Genomic DNA, 17281 nt, shown 5'->3' on the forward strand with positions numbered 1-17281 from the left:
GTGCAGAGACAAAATAGAGCAGGAACAGTCAGCAGCGATGGCATTGGTTCATAGATTCGATCGCATTCGCCGATTTTAGAGGCTAGCAGATGTAGGAGAGCTGATAAGTACCACAAAACCTCTTTGTACTTTATTGCAATAAATGTTGTCATAAATGCATGCTAGGTAGTGCAATAAATGCACTTTAGGATAATGTCAAAAATGTGTAGGCACATCTGCGTTGGTGCCAGGCGCGTCTATGTTTGTGCCAGGCACGTCTATGAATTTAGCAGTGTCTATGTCAAATGCAAATGTGTCTATGTTGTGCAGACATGTTTGTGAGATGTGGGTACGTCTGTGCAGGACAGGTGCATCTATGTAGAGCATAGGCATGTCTGTATATCTCAAGCACGTTTGTGCAGAGCAAGTGCGTTTGTGTAGTCTGTAAGCATGTTTGTGTCATGAAGGCATGTTTATGTCTTCAAGGTCAAATTAGTAGTTCTGTGATGAACATATGTTGTCGATTGGATAAACTGCTGAGAAGATTCACTCAAGCAGGTCCTCTAGGGAAGACTAGGATAGCAGATAGGGCTAGGATTGATAATTCTGTGATAGAACATATGTTGCCAATTAGGAAACTACTCAAGAGGATACACTCAAGTAGAGGCCTTAGGATAAGATAGATCGAGGCACTTTGTGATGAATAGTGAGTACCAAGACATAGTATTTTGTGATGAACAGGGAGTACCAATAGGAGCAGTAGTTTACGATGAAGAGGGAGTGCAAATATGAGTAGCACTTTGTGATGAACAGGGAGTGCAAAACACATAGTACTTTGTGATGAATAGGGAGTATCACTAGGATAGATAGCAACACTTTGTGATGAACAGTAAGTGTCACTAGGATAGAAGCAACACTTTGTGATGAACAGTGAGTGTCACTAGGCTAGAAGCAACACTTTGTGATGAACAGTGAGTGTCACTAGGATAGAGGATCATAAGCACTTAAGATAAAAAGAAGCATTTTGTGATGGACAGGGAATGCCACTATGACTAACATGATTGATTTGTTTGACTGCAAGAATACTTGCCTATGCTAGAGTCATGAGAAGATTCCTATCGACACAGAGATTACAACTAGAGCTGACATTCAAGGACCAAGCTACTATTGAGGTTATGGGTCTCAGATAGATTCTGTATGTGCCTGAGTTTCAGGCAAACATGGGTTTGTTAACTGAACTTGCTGAGAGGTGGCACTTTGAGACATGCACATTTCATTTACCGATGGGTGAGATGACAGTCACCTTGGAGGATGTATACAGGATATTGAGGATACTGATCGATGGGGAGTTGATACCCTATGATCGAGATGGAGACAAGGAGGCCTTGAGACGAGTGTTCTAGGATCCGGGACTAGAGATGAGGACTAGACACGTGGCATGGGATAGCATGATAGTGACAGGACTGGCATTACCAGCAGTGTTAGGAGCAGTGATCAGTGGGTTCCTGTTTCCAGATAGGGCAACATGAGGGTTGGTTGTAGGCTAGGGGAGCACCTTGGAGACGCTGGTTACATAGCACACCAAATATGCCTGGGGACCATGCATGCTAGCACACTTATACTATGAGCTGCATCAGTTTGTTTATCATGGATCCGTAGGATTGGGTTACGGAGTTACATTGTTGCAGGTGTGGGCATATGAGTATCTACTGTTTACTCGACTGATACATTTTAGGGGCAGGGGTCATGGACACAGATTTGTTCATTTGTACGATATGATTTCATCACAGCCACAGATTGGCAGGTTGGAGTATTGGCATCGAGTCCTAGATGAGATAGACACTATGATATGGAGGTCATACCGTGAGTGCGAGTAGTGGGAGGATGACACATTGGATCTACCTTATACCTTCCAGAGTAAATATCTGATTATGCAGACACCTTATGTATTGGAGAGATAGCTTGTTGACAGGGTATGCAGGTAGTTTGGCCATATTCAACAGATGCCATGGGGTTTCGCGATGTATGCACGGATAGTGAGGGATCAGGCACACTTTGGGCCATTGTTGTTGTATGATCAGGTCATGATGCAACTAGTAGAGATGGTGCCTATGCCATGGGATATGTGGTTAGAGATTGAGGATGCAGGTATGGATGCAAAGTACACTGCATATTGGCCTGAGCATCCCTTTCCACAACTGACAGACCCAGGGTTGCTGATAGATGGAGATGGTGGGGGGAGAGGTAGATGGAGGAGGCGAGGTACATTTGGAGAAAGGGTGGGGAGGAGAGACAGGCTTAGGTGGTGAGGGGTCGTTGTTGGTTGCCACTACAAGTGCCAGCAGCACAGGGTCCTAGATAGGTGCAGGGATAGGGGCAGAGATAGGTATAGGTACAGGCATAGCCACAGCCACCAGTACAGGGGGAGCCACAAGCAAAGCCATAGCCAAAGGCACAGGGGGCCAAGGAGGAGGAGGATGAGCTGCTTGAGCTAAGGGAGATCTGGTAGGGACAAACAGATGAGATCCAGGACCTAGAGAGGGAGACATCTAGGCTTAGGAGGCTACTGAGGGACACAGAGCATGAGTGGGATCAAGCTATCTAGTGCTATACTGAGGCTGAGATAGTACTGAGGGCTGGAAGGCAGGCGACAAAGGACATAGGGGTTGGATATGCCTATGTTCTGTGGGCAGGGGAGGAGATAGGTTACTAGTGAGACCTATACTATGGGGCACTACCACCAGATCCACAGGCAAGGAGCTTTCGTAGACCATTGTGGACAGTGACGGCCATAGGAGGGAGTCAGAGGAGACAGGCATCCAGTGGTGGGGTTATGGGTCCTCCACCACCACTAGATAGAGGGGACTAGAGAGATGATCTTGGGGTGGGTCCTTCTAGGGCTTAGACTCTATCGAGGCCAGGCGGATCCGAGGGAGGGAGTTCATCATAGCCATAGAGGGCTCCCTATGTATCAGTTTTGTACCATTTTGTATGATGATGTAGACACCTTCGGGTGATTGTAGCCATATGATGTTGACATCATTTTATCATGACACTTTTGATTATATATATATGAGATGATTGATCTTTGCGGCAGCTATATGCATGTGTACCTATGTGATGCTTTTATATGTTTTATGTTTTATGTTTCTATGTGATGATTATGATATGGATGCAAATATGTAGATGATGAAATGCAACATTTTTGTTCTTTTATGTTTTTTATATGTTTTGCCAATGCAAATGTGAATGTATGAAATACAAATGAATATGATAATGCAAATGATGAGATGCATGATGAAAATGTAAGATGTGCTAACATGTGTTATGTGTAGGATGTGATGCCATTGTGATATCTATATGTATGTATGAAATGCTTAATATGTGGTAATGTAGGAGAAACTACATGAAATGCAAATATTTTTGGTGTGTCATTATACTTAGTCATATGATAGTAGGCTACGCAGACTCAAGAAGGACAATGGAAGTCAATCAAGAAAGGGGGATGGAAAATAGAAGACATGAAAGTGTAGCATCCTAAAATTGCGACACTTGCAATTTCGACCACATTTGGGTCTTCACGATGGCGACGCAACACGCAACCTGAATGGAGACCTCGAAACCTGATTATGACACTGAAAACTGTATTTTCTTGCACCCTGGCCTGAATCTCCTTTGCACCTTGCTGTCTCGGGAGGTGGGACCAGAGCGCCCAGTGCCCTGGTCCTTCAGGACCACGGCGCCCAGCGCCCTGGTCCCTGGGTCCTATTTTGGGCCCGGTCTCTTTTGGACTTCGGGTCTTTATGTTTGCAAATTGGAAAATTATCTTTCCTGGTCGGCCTAAGGTCGGGAAAATCAGTCTATTAACCCTAATTGACAAGTATATAAACTACATTTTCTTCTTTCATTCGATATGATGGAAAAAGCGTGGAAACTATACTCAAGCATTCAAGCATTCCTTCAAGCAATTGATCATTCTAAGTCTCCATTCAAGGCTAAGTGTTGCATTCAAGATAAGGATTCAACCATTGAAGAGGAGATCACATACTACATGCTACATACAACATACAACAAACAACAACATCTATACCTTCGCACATAAGGATACAAACATCCTTACAACAAGGTATTAGTACTTGTTTTACATTACATTTACAGCATTTCTCATTTCTTGGTTAATTCCAAAACTGGGGTTTGACCTAAAGGCAAACCCATAATCCCTAACCCCCCAATCATCTTCGCTTTTCTGTGTGTAGGTTGCAGGTATGTGGCTGAAATTGAAGATCTGGAATCCTTGTGCAGAGACGAACAGATCCCCCTTCGTTTCGCGGATTTTTCGGAGGACTGTGTGCACGCCGGGCACCATCGTCCTGACAACTTTTGCTCAAATTTGCAGGACAACGCCGTATCGACATTTTACTGCTAATTCCAGGTCCACAGCTTCATCCTATATCCCTATCTCAGTTTATAAGCGAATCTTTGTCACTTTCTATGCATTCCTAGCTTAATCTTTCTATCAACATTCTTTACAAAAGAGGGTAGCCTTGCTTTCTTAACCCTTGAAACACATTTAGCATCCAATCTTGCATTGTGTGGGATTGGATCTTCTGGGTTTCAACCCCTCTTTTGAATGTAAAGTCTCTCCCCTAAGTGAAAACCATCAACCCTAGTGAATCTCCCTTCTCTCTCCTTGGAGTTGGAAGAGGGGAGAGCAACTAGGGTTCGATCGCGATTTTCCGCTTTACATTTTGGTGAACCCGACGTGAACATCTTTTCTGATTATTCATAGTTAGATCTGAAAATTGGATTCCTTGATTACATTTCCATGTTTGATCTTTTGCAAAATTTTAGAGGTTAATTGCATAAAAACCCTAAATTTTCTTTTTAAGTAATTAAACTTGTGAAATGTTTAATTGTTAATGTTTGTTTCAGATTTTCCCTTCTATTACAAATTATCAATTCATATTTGTGCTTTAATTTTGAAAATTAAGTAGTTAAATGTCAAAACCCTAATTTTTGAAACCCTCTTGATTCAACCTTTGTCCTACAAATTCACTGATCAAAACATTTCCAAATCAGCTGTAACTTTGGATTCCGCAATAAAATCACAATATCTTTCATCCCTGCAAATTTCGAAAAAAGTTGCGAGGACCGTGTGCACTCCGAGCGCCATCGTCCCCGACATTTTTTCTGAAATTTCGGGAGCTAGATCTTACTGTATTTTCCTGCTAAAATCCAGAATTTTGGCTGATTTTATCAATTTTAACACCTTCAAAATTACAGTCAAAGCTGGTCTAGCAATTGCTTGGATTGAGGCTTCTAATCATTTAAAAATTGTTGAAATTTAAATTTGTGTCAAAATTGTGTTTCTTACTGTCCTAAATCTGAAAAGTGTGTTATCATTCATTCGAAATTTCAGTGATTTATTCAAATTTTTGCAATTTGTGACTTTTGAAATTAAGTGGTTAATTACAACAACTTTGATTTCTGCTTTCAGAATTGAATTTTGCATGAAATTAAGTCAATTTTTAAAATCCAAAACTTGCATTGCTTTTGGTATTCCCTCTAAAATCATAAAATTCAAAATTTCAGTTTCCCTCTCTTTTTCAAAATTCAAATTTTGCATTTTTCGACAATCTTCGTAGGGTTCAATTTTGAGATTGCAACTTTAATTTGGCCTATCTACAGATCGTAAAATCACTCAATTTTTTCAGGTTAGCTATAAAATCATCATAACTTTCATCCCTGCAAATTTCGAAAAAACTTGCGAGGACCGCGTGCACCCCGAGCGCCACGGTCCCAGACATTTTTTCCAAAATTTCGGGAGATTGTCCTGATTGTATTTAACAGCTTAAATCTAGAAGATTGGTTGGTTTTACTGAAATTTTCTACCTCTAAAAATTCAAAATCTTTTCTCTCTCTAGTGCATGAGTTTTACAACAATAAGCCCTACTTACACTATTCCCGTTAGACGAAGCCTGAGAATTAAGTCTTTCCAAGGTTTAATTACTGAGGAGATGGAACCTAATTTGAATGGCCTTTTTAATGAGGACATGGGTAATTCCTCTAATCCTCTTAATGATGAAGAAGCTCTCCATGAGGTTTCTATAGAACAACTTTCAAAATTGGATAACCAATTTGACGATTTTTGACAATGGATGTCTCAAGAATACCCTGATAGTCAAGCTCTTCCTTTAATTGAGGGTCTAAAACATATGCTTCAAAGTGATAAGAATGGAATTGATATTTTGTGTGGTATTGCACACATTGTGGATTCAAATGTGATGCCTATGAAGAGTTGTGCCGAAACCTTAGGTTATACACAACCTCCTACTCAAGACAATCATTCTATTCCTTTGATGACTCCTATTGCTAGCATACCTACTTTTACATCAAACATAATGACTACTTCAACACAAGACATTCCTCCTATGATCACTAATCATGGGGGCAATCCCTCTTCTTCAATTAACCCTCTTCCTTCATTCAATCCAACTTCTTCATTCATTCCTTCAATGAGTGTTCCTATTATATCACCACAAATGAACATGACACAAGGGGGCAATTTGTTTTCCATTCCTCCTTGTAGTGTTCCTCCTATCCAATCATCTCCTATGACTAACTATCATAGTGTCCCACCACCTTACTCTCTACCTTCTTTTAATAACATAACACCTCCATCACAATCTAACACGTCTAATATGAACTCTTCGACTGAAGCAACCATTAACAATCTTGCACAAAATGTCTCTTCTTTACAGCAACAAATTGCCTCTATGAATCAATCTAATTTTAGTGTGCCCACATTTGATGTTGCAAGCCCACTTTCTCTTGACATTGTTTGAGCTATTCCCCCTAAACATGTTGAAATTCCACATTTGGAGCTTTATAATGGTAAGGGTGATCCTCTAACACATGTTAAGACCTTTCAAACTATATGTACTGATTTTGCTTATGACCAAAGGTTGCTTGCAAAATTGTTTACTAGAACATTAAGAGACAAAGCCCTACAATGGTATTGCTCGTTTCCTTCTTATTCTATTACTTCTTTTGAACAACTTGCAAATGCTTTCATTCAACAATTTCAAAACAATATAAGTCCTAAAGTTACTTTGATTGATTTAATGCATTGTAAACAAGGTGTTAAAGAAAAAGTGACTGATTTCATTGGTAGATATAAGCATTTGTATGCTCAAATTTCTTTTCCAGTGCCTGACAATGATATTCAAAGAATCTTTATTTCTAATTTACAAAAAGACATTAGAGAAAAACTCCTGTTTTCTGAGTTTACTTCTTTCCAACAGTTGTGCGCAACTCTTCACAATTATCAACTGACTGTGAGTCAAATGGAACAACCACATCCTATGGCTTCGAGTGATAAGGGTGATAGTAGTCAACAACCATTTGGGAAGTTTAAACCGAACAGAGAGTCCATTAAATTCAATGAAAACATCATCAACAACAATGTGAATGCCACATCAGGTGTGTCTCCTATTTCTAAGTTTTTCAAGAAAGAAAGAAAGTTTACTCCTTTGAATGAATCATTGCATAGTATTATGAATAAGTTATTGGAACAAAATGTGCTTACTCTTCCTCCTATAAGGAAAATTGATCCTGCAAAGATTAATTCACCTTATTTTGATAACAAATCTTTTTGTCAATTTCATCGTCAACCTGGGCATGATACTGAAAAATGTTTTGCTTTAAAGGGGAAGATTCAAGATTTGATTGATAATAATACTATCTCTGTTTCTAGAGTGAATGATAAAGGCAATACATCTGTAGCTCCTCCTAACCAAAATCTTCATATTTTCACCGATCCATTACCTTCTCATACCTCTAATGCGATTGATACTACTGATTCCTCTGTCTCACCTGATGATCTTGTATCTATGACTCCGAATGTGATTAACTTTGTAGAGCAGCAGAAAATCCCTAAAGAACTTTCCATCACCTTTGATTCTATCGAAACTATCAGGGCACCTGATGGTCCTTTATATATAGTTGCAAAAGTCAAAAATACACCTTGCTGTGGAGTGCTTATTGATCCTTCTTGCATGGTTAATGTCATTACTGAAGAATTTCTTTTTACTTTGCAATTGAATCAAGTTATCTATGACAAAATAGATGTGGTTGTGAAAATATTTGATGCATTTTCTTCTCCTGCAATTGGTTCTATTACATTACCTATTGAGGTCCGTAACAAATCCCTTGATGTGAACTTTGCTATTATTCCATCTTCCGAACAATTTTGTGTGAAGCTTGGCTATCCTTGGCTATCTTCCATGAAAGCTATTGCTTCTCCTATTCACAAGTGTTTGAAATTTCCCCAAAATGGTGAAGTTGTTACTGTCAATCATAGTCTCTTTAAACCAGCTGAAAGAACCTCTAGCGTTCCTCTTGATTATCTTTGGCCTAAACAATTCCAATCTCTTCCTCCGCGAAGTGATCATCTTTTCAAATCTTATCAAAAGTGGAAAAAAGATATGATCCTATCTCTAAGTGAACATAGAACACCCAAACTTGACATTCCTATCGTTCTTGAGAAGGAAGTTCTTCCTTTGAAAGATAAAACCAATGTCTTTCCTCAAGAAGATTCCCAACCCATCCCTATGGATGTGACTATGCCTATATCTAATAAACTTCCTAAAAGTAGACCTATCCCTCCTTATCATGATGTACTTGGTCTCCTTCCTACACCAAATATTCCTCCCTTATATGGAGCGGTTCCTCCTCCTTCCTCTTATGGAGAGAAGAGACCTTCCTCTTCTCCTATTGTTCAACCTAAGAGACCACAACCTAAACACCCAAGTGATAAGGATGAGAACATTCCTCCTCCTCAATCTTCGCAACTTCCTACTAAGACTAGATGAAATCGTTCTGCACGTGAACGCCGGCGAAAGCGTCGTCTTAGAGCTCAAACTTTACAATCCCCAAAAACACCTTCAACAAGCATTATTCCATTTTCTCCTCAGCCGACAATTGAGCCGAAATCTCCTAAACATAAGATGCATGATGGTCTTGATCCTGTGCGAGTTAAAGATCCTATTTTTATAAATCTTGATGGTGATATAGATGAAAATGTTATTCATGATGAAAATGCTACTTCTCCTGTTCATTCTGATAGTGAATATGAACTTGTTGATATTGATAACCATTTATCTAACGAATTTTCTAAAGCACTTATCCTAGCTCCTAGACAAGAACACCGCGGCTTGGGATATGAACATAGCCCTTGTTTGGATCTTGTGATAGCTCCATCTGCTATGTTGGATGTTCCTCCTCTAGTGTGTTCCCTGCCTTCCCGAAACATTGATCAGCAAGATCGGGGGGTAGATGACGTGCTAGACTAGTTTCATTAGCATAGCAGATTCTCTCCTCCTCTCTTTTGTTACTTCTTCTATGTGTTATTCTCATTCTTCCATTTGTTGTCCTTAGTGTTGTCTACTTGAGGATGATGCAAAGTATTGAGATCTCTCGATCTCTCTCATGTTGACTCAAAAGATACATGTGTTCCCTTCTTCTAGGTGACCTTCCTTGATTGGGGAATGAAGAACAATTATGCATACATGAATTATCATAGAGCATACTAACCCCGAGGAAAGCGAAGTCACCTCGTGCTTTGTGTTTTGTGTCTATTATCCTTGGGCTTATCTCACACTTGGGGGCTAAATCCTTGTGATAACATGCTCCTTTCCCTTTTTCATTTTCTTATATGTATCACTACCTTAAAGCAATCACCCCTGGTGAGGCATGAGCGATCGCTTTAACATAGGGGGGCATACATCCCGTCCATATCTTTTCAAGATACTTGAAAATTTCTTGGCAAATTTAGCTTTGCCTTGAAAATTTTTGATATCTTTCTTGCATGACTCATAGTGAGGGAACCTTACTACTGACAATCATGGTTCTCCCTCGTGATCTTCCCTTTTACTTTTTCAATCGAAGTCGTAAGATCCTTAGTCCACTAGGGACTTGGTGTATCTTGCCTCCTTGACGTGGTGAAAGTCTTTCAATGTTGTTTCTTTGTACTTTACCGGAAGTATGAGCATATGCCTATACTCCCGCTAAAGTGGGGGCTAAATGTAGCATCCTAAAATTGCGACACTTCCAATTTCGACCGCATTTAGGTCTTCACAATGGCGACGCAACACGCAACCTGAATGGAGACCCCGAAACCTGATTATGACACTGAAAACTGCATTTTCTTACACCCTGGCCTGAATCTCCTTTGCACCCTGTTGTCCTGGGAGGTGGGACCAGAGCACCCAGCGCCCTGGTCCTTAAGGACCAGGGCGCCCAGCGCCCTGGTCCCCCAGGACCATGGCGCCCAGCGCCCTGGTCCCTGGGTCCTATTTTGGGCCCGGTCTCTTTTGGACTTCGGGTCTTTATGTTTGCAAATTGGAAAATTATCTTTCCTGGTCGGCCTAAGGTCGGGAAAATTAGTCTATTAACCCTAATTGACAAGTATATAAACTACATTTTCCTCTTTCATTCGATATGATGGAAAAAGCGTGGAAACTATACTCAAGCATTCAAGCATTCAAGCATTCCTTCAAGCAATTGATCATTCTAAGTCTCCATTCAAGGCTAAGTGTTGCATTCAAGACAAGGATTCAACCATTGAAGAGGAGATCACATACTACATGCTACATACAACATACAACAAACAACAACATCTATACCTTCGCACATAAGGATACAAACATCCTTACAACAAGGTATTAGTACTTGTTTTACATTACATTTACAGCATTTCTCATTTCTTGGTTAATTCCAAAACCGGGGTTTGACCTAAAGGCAAACCCCTAATCCCTAACCCCCCAATTGTCTTCGCTTTTCTGTGTGTAGGTTGCAGGTACGCGGCTGAAATTGAAGATCTAGAATCCTTGTGCAGAGACGAACAGATCCCCCTTCGTTTCGCGGATTTTTCGGAGGACCGTGTGCACGCCGGGCGCCATCGTCCTGACAACTTTTGCTCAAATTTGTAGGACAGCGCCGTATCGACATTTTACTGCTAATTCTAGGTCCGCAGCTTCATCCTATATCCCTATCTCAGTTTATAAGCGAATCTTTGTCACTTTCTATGCATTCCTAGCTTAATCTTTCTATCAACATTCTTTACGAAAGAGGGTAGCCTTGCTTTCTTAACCCTTGAAACACATTTAGCATCCAATCTTGCATTGTGTGGGATTGGATCTTGTGGGTTTCAACCCCTCTTTTGAATGTAAAGTCTCTCCCCTAAGTGAAAACCATCAACCCTAGTGAATCTCCCTTCTCCCTCCTTGGAGTTGGAAGAGGGGAGAGCAACTAGGGTTCGATCACGATTTTCCGCTTTACAGAAAGTGAAAGAGCTTCTTGTGTGTTATCGTCAATGAGCTTTATTATGGAAAAAGAAGTTATGACAATTGAGGCATATGTTCGACCCAGAAAGTCATTGTACTTGTTTGCATGGAGATAAGACAACCACAAACAAGGAATGCCCCAGTTCATACTAGACTCTCAGTGTCCTCATATCCTTGGACAAGTCATAGCATTACTAAGAGATAATCCACAGATAGCAAAGAAAATAGGTGACGATACCCCATCCTCGCCTTTCTAGTCAAAGACATCTTAGAGATAGAATCTCTAGTCAGAGACATCCTAGAAAAGCTAAAAGACATGTCACCAAAAAGATAAAATCAAAAGAAAATAAAGACTCGACACCAACATCCATTGTAGTCTTCAAGTTTAGTGTCTCTTGTCACTTGTATAAGTCTTATTTGATTGTGGTCACAATGTTTACTTTCACAAAAGGATAGATAGCACTCAACCATATGTTGTCTAAGTCTGTTGAAAGATTTGATTTGTTGAAGCCCATTGTTGCTGCTATGTCTCATCTGAAACTGATAATATATTGCAGAGAAGACAAAACTTTATTGTGGATTGGCGATGCAGATGTTGCTTTATTGCAGATTGTGTGTGTATAGACTGAAGAAAACTGGAAGAAACTGTACTCCTCGAAACATGTGATGTTCTTAGTTCCACACCCATTACTAGACGTAGGATTTGTCTTAGCCACAGATAAGAGTTGATTTATTATGGATGGAAAGGATATGAAAAGGGAGGTTTATTATGAATGGCTAACCAATCTTGGGTAGATCAATAACAAGCCATGATTGGAATGGGTAAGTTTATTATGGATGGATAGGTTGTGAGTGTGTGCAAAGTGAAAGGATGCAAGTGAATCCTGAAGGAGGGAGGAGAAATGCCTCTACACATGGCGTTGGTAACCCAGTTTTCACCATGGTACTTGCCCAGGGCGCCACTAAAGTGGTTTTCACCATTGGATGAAATGATTTTCTATTTTTCAATTTTTTTTGTGTCACAAGGCGCCTGTTTGCCAAGTTTTCACCAAGTAAGGATTTTTTATGTTTTATGATGTTTTTGTATTTTTGAATTTTTTTTTTTTGAATTTTTAAATTAGGATACTCTGAAGAGCTATGTGTAAAACCTGCAAAGGTGCATGTTGTAGATAGGATCCTCTAAAGATTCACCCTCTGTGGTTCAGAGCTGATATGCACCAGATCCATATGCTACTGTGATGATGTAAGGACCAAGCCAGTTTGGTTTGAACTTGCCCTTCTTCTCTCTGTCTTGTTGATTTTTAGGATTTTCTCTAAGAACCAAGTTGCCTATCTCAAATGTGTGAGGCTTAACTTTATGATTGTAGCTGCGACTCATTCATTATTGATAAGCCTTGAGATAATTAAAAGCAGTTTGTCTTCGCTCATCCAATAGTTCAAGTTCTTGTAAGCGAGAGACCCTGTAGTCTTCATCACTGATAATGTTTTGCAAAGAGACTCGTAAAGAGGGTAACTCAGCCTCAATAGGCAAGATAGCTTTAGTGTCATAGACAAGTGAATAGGATATAGCTCCTGTAGGTGTGCAGACACTTGTGCGGTAAGCCCAAAGTGCTGGATTAAGTTGGATATGCCAATTATGGCCAGCGTCGTCAACTGTCCTTTTCAAGATTTTAAGAATTGTTTGATTAGATGCCTCAGCGTGATTGTTACCTTGGGGATAATAAGGTGTGGAAAAATGATGGGTAATATGGAAGTAGTCACAGAGTTCACAAACATCCTAAGTTTTGAAGGGATGCCCATTATCAGTTATGATGGAAATAGGAATACCATATCGACAAATGATATAGTTGAGAATGAATGTAGCAATTTGTTTTCCAGTGACTTGTGTGAGAGGCACGACTTTGATCAATTTTGTAAAATACTCTGTGGCAGTGATGATGAATTTATGACCGTTAGAAGATGGAGGGTGAACCTTGCCTATGAGATCGAGTCCCCACTAACAAAAGGGCCAAGGAGTCACAATTGGTTGAAGTTCTTGCACTGGTGCATGGATGAGGTCTCCATGAAGTTGACACTACTTATATTTCTTGACAAACTGATATGAATCTTTTTCCATATTGGGCCAGTAATATCCAGTCCTGCTGAGTTTCTTGGCTAAGGTAGGACCACTAGAATGTGGACCACATATCCCTTCATGTACTTCACATAATGCAATTTGAGCTTCGTCACTTTCTAAACATCTAAGAAGAGTGCCATCTAGACCTCGATGGTGTAGGATATTGCCTAAAATGACGTATCGAGAAGATTGGTGAATGAAAGTGCGATGTTGGTTATTGGATAGATCAGGAGGTAGGGTATTGTTATGAAGGTATGTGAAAATGGAACCGTATAACCTTGACTCAAGACCAACAACACATATCATCTCAGTAGGAGTGATTTCATATGAGGGAACCAAAAGGTTATCCACCAAGAACTCATAGCGGGTCTCATTCGGTGGTAGATCAATTAGTGAAGCAATTGTAGCCATGGCATCCGCAGCTCTATTCTGGTCTCTTGGTATCTACTCAAAGTCTATCTTTGTGAATTGTTGTTTCAAGTCATCCACCATTCTTTTGTAAGGCATCAATATCATCCTTTGTTTGGTAGTCATTAGTTGTTTGACGAATTACAAGTTGAGAGTCCCAAAAAACACAAATTTCCTGGATCTTCCATTGAACTGCAATCCATAATCCAGTTGTTAATGCCTCATATTTTGCTATGTTATTAGTGCAAGGAAATGATAATCGATATGATTTTGGTATAGAATCCCCTTGAGGAGTTATGAAGAGGATGCCAGCTCCTGCCCCATGTTGTGTGTATGAGCCGTCAAAGTAGAGTTGCCAAGGCTTTGCATGTGACACTATTAAAATGGATTCATCTAGAAATTCTAAAGTTAGAGGAACATCATCTATCATGGGAGCATCTACTAATTGATCTGCGATAGCCTGTCTTTTTATTTCTTTTCTGTCCACATACTCAATGTCAAATTCACTCACGAGCATCACCCATTTGGTTAGTTTCCCATTAAGTGATGCTTTATTGAGAAGGTATTTCAATGGATCGATCCTTGCAACTAACTTAGTCTTATGAGTTAGCATGTAATGTCATAATTTCTATGAAGCAAAGACCACAGTGAGACATGCACACTCAATTGGTGTGTAGTTTAGCTCATATCCCACTAATGTGCGACTGATATAGTATACTACCTTTTATTTGCCCTTAGCAACTTGTTGTGCTAAGAGTGCCCCCAGTGCTGTTGAAGTAGCTGATATGTATAGTAATAGAGGTTGATCTGGAACTGGTGGCATCAAAACTGGCGGATTCAAAAGATAATCTTTGAGTATCTGAAAAGCCTATTGATAGCTATCATCCCATTTGAATTTGATGTTTTTATGTAGCAAGTGTTAGAAAGGATTACACTTATCTGCAAGTTGTGCTATGAATCTTCCTATGGATTGGAGTCTCCCTTGCAAAGATTGAAGTTGACTGATATTTCTTGGTGGTTGCATCTCTAGGATGGCCTTGACTTTTGCTAGATCGGCTTCGATTCCTCTTTTTGATACAATGAATCCTAGGAGCTTCCCGGAGGTTACTCCAAAGACACATTTCTTGGGGTTTAATCTTACTTTATACTTTTCCAACCGATCAAAGATGATTGAAAGTATGTCCAAATGTGTATCTCTATCTACTGATTTACCCAAGAGGTCATCAACATAATCTTCTACAGTTACATGCATGAGATTATGAAAGATAGTAGTCATGGCTCTTTGATATGTAGCACGTACATTTTTTAACCCAAAGGGCATGACATTCCTACAGAAAGTTCCCCAAGGACAAGTGAATGCTATTTTGTGCTAGTCTTAGGATGCGATTTTTATTTGATTGTAACTAGAGAATTCATCCATCAAAGATAACATCACATGACCTGCTGTGAGATCGACAATCAAGTCAATATTTGGTAATGGAAAATCATCCTTAGGACAAGCTTTGTTGATGTCTTTGAAATCTATACATATTCTGATATTGTGATCTGGTTTATTAACAGGCACTAAGTTGGAGATCCATTCAGGATAATCAATTAGGCGTATGAATCCGACATCCAATAATTTCTCAAGCTTTTCTTTGACCAATAATGCGACTTGTGGATGCATCTTTCTTAATTTCTATTTCACTAGTTTTGCACCCAGTTTAACTATCAAATGGTGCATTACCAAATCCGGATCGAATCCAGGCATATCAACGTATGACCATGCAAAGTTAATTTGTCGTTCTGTGAAGAAACTTATGAATTTTGACCTTTCTGACTCTGTCAATGATTGAGCCAGGAATATGTTGTGTGGAACCTCTTCTATGCCAATGTTTGTTTTGATAGTCTCCTCTACCAACATGGATGACTTTTCTTCATATGATGCTGGGAGAATGTCGAGCCTTCCATCTTTGGGTGCCTCAGAGAGGTTTTCACCCTTAGATACATCCTTTCTTTTTAGTTTTTTTGGGGTTAGATAGTGCCACAATGTGGTTTTCGCCATAAGACCCTTGATTTGTTTTTATTTTTATATTTTTGCAACTAGAAGGCCTGACAACCTCACCAAAATATGCCATGCTATTGAGTTCTATAGTGTATCCCACTTTATGGTCCCCAGGGGGAAGGTCATCTTGGATGGGAATATAATCAATAAAAGCTTCATCATGTTGGAATGTATCAAACTATGTAGGTCCTTCATGGTCCCAGTCAATGAGTTGGTGGTGAACAAGTGGAAGGCCTTTGATGTCTTCAAAGTTAGTGGGGGTAAGAGTGAAGATGTGGTTATATTCAGGTATGTTGAGGTAGTTATCAAGGTCATCATTGGCACTCTCCTTATCAATCTCGATCGTGAACGAATCCAAATTATCATCACTAGTAGCACATTCTAGGATAGGTGTTCTCATTCTATGTGATTTCAACCTAGGACCTAGAGGCAAGGACTGCATGGGATCCTCTGGGGTTGTTTCTTGACCAACTTTGAATTTTTTATAAAATTTCTCTTCTTTTGTGGGTTCATCTGGCTCTTTGAATGTCTCGGTGAGCTTGTAGTCACTGGCAAATTTGTCTGAATCCCATTCCAATTCATTGGAGTTTGTGTAATAGTGATTCTCTTGTTGAATTTTGGCAGCTTTGATTTGTAATGCTTCTCCTATCTTTTGAGTGTGGACCTTGGAAGTCATGAAACCAAGTCCCTTCGAGCATTCCTTTTTGAATGTCAATTCAGGTTGTAAAGGTTCAATGATGCCTTCCTTTCTTAAGCCAAGAGGGCTTTTGCCATCATACCCAAATTTTTGTAGTATCTTGAATCCTTTGCCATACTTTTCACATGGTATTCTGATGTGATCTTGTGTATCATTTTCAAGGTCTTTATAAAGCATTTTGTATAAGTCTTCCTCTTCAGGTTCACCCCATCTTTGAAAGATAGTTGGGTCCCATTTGAGTATAATGATAGATACCTGCTTATTAGGATGTGATCTTCCATATTCTTTTGGTGAACTCATGACTTGTTGTAAGTACATGGTTTGATTCAAAGTGTATTCACCCATGCCCTTGTCTTGAAATTTCCCTTTAAGCTCACCTTGCTTTGATGTCGAAGGATTTAATGATTCAGGATCAATGTATTCAGAAGAAGGGACAACTTCCCTATTACTTGGAATGATTATCTTAGTAATTTGGTCTCAAGTTATTGTAGCATATGTATGGATTAGGATCACCATTAACTGTATTTCAATTCCATTGTGAGGAAACTTAATGCATTGGTGGTATGTAGATGGGACTGCCCTCATTTCATGAATCCAAGGACGTCCTAGTAATATATTGTATGTGAGATCTAGGTCTAGAACTTGACAAACCACATCCTTTGTGACTAGCCCAACTCTGAGAGGTAAGGTGA

The sequence above is a fragment of the Cryptomeria japonica genome, chromosome 7 (assembly GCF_030272615.1).
Source record: "Cryptomeria japonica chromosome 7, Sugi_1.0, whole genome shotgun sequence".
Taxonomy (NCBI): domain Eukaryota; kingdom Viridiplantae; phylum Streptophyta; class Pinopsida; order Cupressales; family Cupressaceae; genus Cryptomeria; species Cryptomeria japonica.